We start from the raw sequence: 5,421 nt of genomic DNA, 5'->3' as shown, positions 1-5,421 counted from the left end.
GTCTGGCGAGTGCACGCACCCTATAGCGAAAACCTCTAAAAAAAAAAAAGAAAAGAAAATGATTATGGAGAAAAATTTAATACCACAGCATAACCCCACCCTTCGTATTTTGTGCAGTGATTATTTTTAAAAATCTTCTTTCATGTAAGTAAAAAAAAAAAAAAAGGCGAAAGCAAGCCCTCAGATCTGGGGCCCTGTGGAGTGCATTCCCAGGGTGCAGAGCACCTGGAAATGCCTGGAGGGCTCAGTGCCCACAAAGTCAACCAGGGCATAAGTGCACGAACTACCTTCCTCATTCATTTCTGAAGCACAAGCCTCTTCAAATCCTGGCTCTATTTCATAGGTGGAAGGGTGCCACTCACAGTTATTCAGTGTTACATTCTTTCTTTTCCTGGAAACCCTATCTGCACCTCTAAGGGGAGCAGCTCTGTCCAGCACAGCCCCTCACACAGCTGCTGTAAGCCATTTAGCTGGAGCGCTGCCTGGCAAAGGCTTCCTGCGCTTCCTAACCCCGTGCTGTTGGAAGGATGTCACTTTATTGTACCAGCCATTTGCCATTTAGAGGTGAACAGCTTTCCTGGACTATTTGCCCCAAACTTCCAGTGAACTACCAGGGGAAGCCCTGTTTTATTTTGGTCAGTATGTGCACGTTTTCACAATTAGCGACATAGATGAAGAACTGGGAACAGGAAAACCTACCTACTCTGCCTACTCTAGATGCTAGAAAACAATCTTAACTATGTAAGTACATGGATTTAAAAATAAGATTTATGAACCACTTTTTCAGGATATTTCTTATAAGTTCATTAGTTTTTCAATTGGTATATACATATATATTCATTTTAGTATTTTCTGATTCCTTTGAAAAGTTGTTGTTTTCTGTTACAGGACGAGGTGTGCTATCCAGCTATTACCAACTTCTAGAATTGAAAATCACTTTCAGATGTCTTTAGTTAGATCACATGCTCTCAGTCTTATTGCTTCCATGACACGATGTTTTAGTAAGATTCAAAATCCTAAAGACATCTGTATTTCCAAGAGTAAATAAAACACAGCTAATGGTGCTAGTGAAAGCTAGTCTGTTCCCTCCAACCCCCTCCTTGTATTTAGAAACCAGGAGGGGAAAAAAAAGTCTGGGGTTGTACTAAGAAACTTCCAAAATGAAATTTGATGGAAGAGTCTTTATTTTTTTATTGAGTTTCAAGACAATGGGATGCTTGACTATGAAAAATTATTACTCAAGGGGAAAAAAAACCCCAAAGCCTTTTGCTAAGTTGGCACAAATAATTCAAAGAAACTGGGCTTAACAGTTTGATGTATACATAATTAATGTGAAACTTAGCAGGATGAAATGCAACAAAATGTAAAATCCCCCATTTTTTGGAAGTGAAGTGGAGAAATCAGTGAAATGGAGAAATCAGCATGAGGACATTCTGGAAAGGTTTAAGGTCACATTTGAATTAAAGAGAAAACATTCAAAGCTTGAAAGCAAAATGGGAACTTCCATTAGCTGCTTGATTCTGCCATGTCTACACGGACACAGGCTGGATAACAACGACCCCAGTAGGTGCTCAGTCTCAAAACTGACAACACATTTATTATGACAAGTCTGTCACTAATGAGCTGTTTTTCTTCTGTTCCACCCCTTTGTCCTATCATGCATGTGAGGTCCTCAAAAGGTTCATGGAAAACGTGTATTATGGAAAAACTATGGATTTCAACTTTATTTTATACCCAAGTAAACGTGTGCTCTAATTTCATTTTCCACAAATGCTTTGAATTCCCCTCATATGTGCTTAAGTTTAATGAAGACTACTGCTCTTACAACCAACTGCTCCTGAGAGCAGCACAGCAAGAAATGGAGTCGCAAAGGTCAGCCTGAGGAGTCCTGGGGCCCAGAGAGCCTTTACCAGGGCTGGTCACGGCCACTCACATTTTCAATACAGAGGGTATCAAGGCTGGGAAAAAGAATCATATCTTGGCTTCTAGGTTCCCTGATGGGGCCATGCAGACAACACAAGCTGGTGAAGAGGCTGCCTCCCATTCTGAGGCAAGTCCTGGAATGGGAAGAAACTGAGGCAAGGCCTGGTTTATGAGCCCTTCCTTGTGTCGTTTACTGGCCTATTTTCTCTGCCGTGAGTTTTACTGTTATGACCATACCCCACAAGGGTAAAATATCACCCCCAACCATTACAATAAAGCCAATTAGTGATCTTGTAGGAATGTGGCTTCAGGGCTAGGAAGTGTGAGACTCCCCCACCTGTCTGTTTAAGCCAAAATTAACATATAGGTCAAATTAGTATAAGCCAAAGTAGCATTAGTAGCATATGAAAACTAAGTTAGTTTAAGGCTAGTTTTATGTAAATACCCCTTGCTAAAGCTACAGGCCAAAGTTAACTCATGCTAGGCAAAGTCAGCACATTCACCACATAACAGAGACTCAGAGATAAAACAAAAGAACTTAATGAATTGACAGACTCAGCAAATAAAATACAGAAACCCGTGAGTTTGTAAAGAAAGGAAAAGCCTGACTGACGAAGACAGGATGAACAAACCTGAGGGTTCCAGGGAAAGATTAACTATCTTAGCTGGGAGCTCTTATCTAAAGCAACAGGTAGTTTTCAACTACGAAGAGTTTCTCATCTATGTGCTTTGACTATGAAAAAACTGCTAATAAAACATCCTGTGTTGTCTCCTGAGCTACAAGGTCATCTTCCTTTCCCGTATGGGTAATAGGCCCACCTTCTTTAGTTGCAATATAGTCCATATATTGACTGTGTCTTTACTTAATGAGACAAGATTTCTATCTAGGCCTTTGTTGCTGCCCTGGCCCAGGACTGAAGTTATCAAGCTGACCTGGGACTGCAAGCCCCCTCTTCAAAAGACCCTGTCTGGTAATCAAGACTGAAGAAGAAAATGCACCAGACAAATAGACTCCTTCGTTCTGAGAACTGTGTTTGGCTTCACCTGTTCAAACAAGACAGACATCATGTTTTATGATCATTGTTCCTGTGCTTTGAATTCCCTGTTTCATAGAGTAAATCTTTTATTTCCCCCTCACCCCTCCTACTCCTGTAAGATCCCTTAATAAATACTTATGTTTAGTAGCCACTAGCGTGGCAGCCTGGAGCAAAGGCTCTTGTTTTGAGATCTCAGCATGCCACCCTGTTGTCTGGAATCCCTAGGTAGGAAGGCCAGTGTCCCAGACAGGAAAGTCTACCTGGATTTTTTTTTTGTGCTGGCAATTTATTGTAAAAAACAGCACCCAGTTATCACACTGTCTTTTTTGTCCCTCATTTTCCTTAACAGAAGAAATTACAAAAAAACATGGGGAGGAAGGATATATTATCTTTGTAGACTGACACATTCGCCCAGAAGTCTGAATAAAATGATTCAAAAGCTCCTAGTTTAAGTCCTGAATTAGGCAAAGAACGACTGAGAATGTAAGAACACATTCGTGTAGGACAGCATAGAACGTGGCATTAGCAGTGGTTGTCGTTACTAGAGAACATTCTTAGCTCGGACACCAGACACGCGAAGATCACCTGTCTGCTTACAGACCGGAGGGGGCTGAGAGCGATTGGAGCAAGGACAACCAGAATCCGTAGGGCTTTCCGGCACAGAGTCCTGGGAGGATGCTCCTGTCCCCGGAGCCTCACTTCCAGTCTTGGTCTTTCTTCTCATCTAAGAGGGTGGAGCGGATTCCCAACTTTTTCAGTTCTTCCACCAGGTCCCCATTCTGGTTCATCTGCAGGAGGATGTCGCAGCCCCCACGAACTCGCCTTGAGGAACACCTGCAGGATGGTGGGCCAGTTGGAGTAGTCTTTCATGCCTTATTGGAGTCATGGGTCGTCCAGCCGTTGTAGGCCACGTAGTCGCCGTGCAGCCACAGGATCTGCACCACTGCGTTGCTGAAGCCCCACGGGGGCTGCACCGGCGTCCTCTTAAGGAAGACCACCACTTTGTCCTTCACCAGCGCATCCAGCTGCTCCAGAGCCGCCACCGCCCGCACCCTAGCCTGCCACCCGCACGCCGGTACCCCACAGGCCGCCTCCTGCGTGGTGCCCCCAGCGAAGGAGAACCACCGCTGCTGGGCTCAGGGACCCACTCATCCCCGCTCGCTGGCCAGAGACCTGGATGGCCTGGGACCTCAGCTCAAACCTCCAAACCTGTCCCTCCCAGCGGCGGCCCCTATATTTAGTTTTTATAGTGTACTAGGTTCCCTTTCAATAAGCCATCAATGTTATCAAGCAACTAGCCTAAAGTGCTTGGATAATAACACAAAACAAAACCCTTACTTTTCCTACTGAAACCTTTTATTCTGTTTTTGTTGCTGCATAAGGAAAACAGCTTTGCCTGTAGGTCACTCTGGCCTGGACTTGTGACACCAACCTTTATTTGGCCAATGAGGAATAGACCAAACTGCATTCTCCTTAGGTCTATTCAGTTAATAAGTGATACTTAATGACAATTTTTCATTTGACCTTTAATAAGAACTCATAAGTTGCATTGATTATGCCCCAAGAGATGAGGGACTGATGGTAATTCAGATGGGCACCTCTAAAAAGATTAGTCAGCTTTCTGTCGTGTTCTAGCCAGATTTTTTTTGAAAGCCCTGGAGAACAACTGAAATTCCCCACCAATATAAGACTATATGCAAGTTTTTACAGTATTAACTGGAAAAAATAATCTCAACAGGATTCCCCCAACAGACCTCCACAGATAAAACCATTGACCAATGAGCACTGTGAGTCCTTGCCGTAGGCAGATGCTCCTTGATGGGACCAGGAAGGCCAAAGAAAGGACATCATTGAATCCATTACAGAAAAGAATGGACACCCAGCCTCAATAATCCTCCCCAGTTCCATGGCATTTCAGTGCTTGAGAGTCTGATCACTGTTTATAAATTTGTCATGAGGCTTAAGGTCTTGAAGCCATGTCTGAACTCTTTCTAGTGAAGTGAAAATTGCTTCTATTGTCCCTGCAAGTACTGCTGTCACACTACAAGTTGTGAACTCTGGGGACTGACATGCTTTTGGGGAAGACAAGACAAATCCTTGTATGACCTAACATGAGTGCCAGTGTCATTGCCAGTGATTAGTGTGAACAGACAACCCTCAGAATGGGAAAATATTTTTGTAAACTATGCATCAGACAAGGGACTGATAACCAGAATTCACAAGGAACTCAAGCAGCTGTTCCAGAAAAAGACAATCAATCCTGTTAAAAGATGGGAGAATGAGTTGAAAAAACCACTCTCTAAAGATGACATACGAATAGCTAAAAGGCATATGAAAAAATGCTCAACATCCCTCATTGTAAGAGAAATGCAGATCAAAACAACAATGAGATATCACCTAACCCCATTCAGAATGTCTAAGATTAAAAAAACAAAAAATGATAAGTGCTGGCGGGGGGTGT

The 5,421-nt window shown here is 43.1% G+C and overlaps 3 pseudogenes; 1 reads left to right on the top strand and 2 right to left on the bottom strand.

The window, feature by feature from the left end:
• Nucleotides 1-5,421, top strand: part of LOC102485022 (ral guanine nucleotide dissociation stimulator-like 1) — a 20,401-nt pseudogene that overhangs the window by 3,362 nt on the left and 11,618 nt on the right.
• On the bottom strand, nucleotides 3,656-4,112 carry LOC102484608 (glutaredoxin-related protein 5, mitochondrial pseudogene; annotated as a pseudogene).
• The window catches only part of LOC102484175 (solute carrier family 25 member 51-like), a 1,470-nt pseudogene continuing 524 nt past the window's right edge, over nucleotides 4,476-5,421 (bottom strand).

Source organism: Tupaia chinensis, unplaced genomic scaffold, assembly GCF_000334495.1.
Source record: "Tupaia chinensis unplaced genomic scaffold, TupChi_1.0 Scaffold144486_1, whole genome shotgun sequence".
In the NCBI taxonomy this organism is placed as follows: Eukaryota; Metazoa; Chordata; class Mammalia; order Scandentia; family Tupaiidae; genus Tupaia; species Tupaia belangeri.
This window is presented reverse-complemented; position numbering and strand designations above follow the sequence as displayed.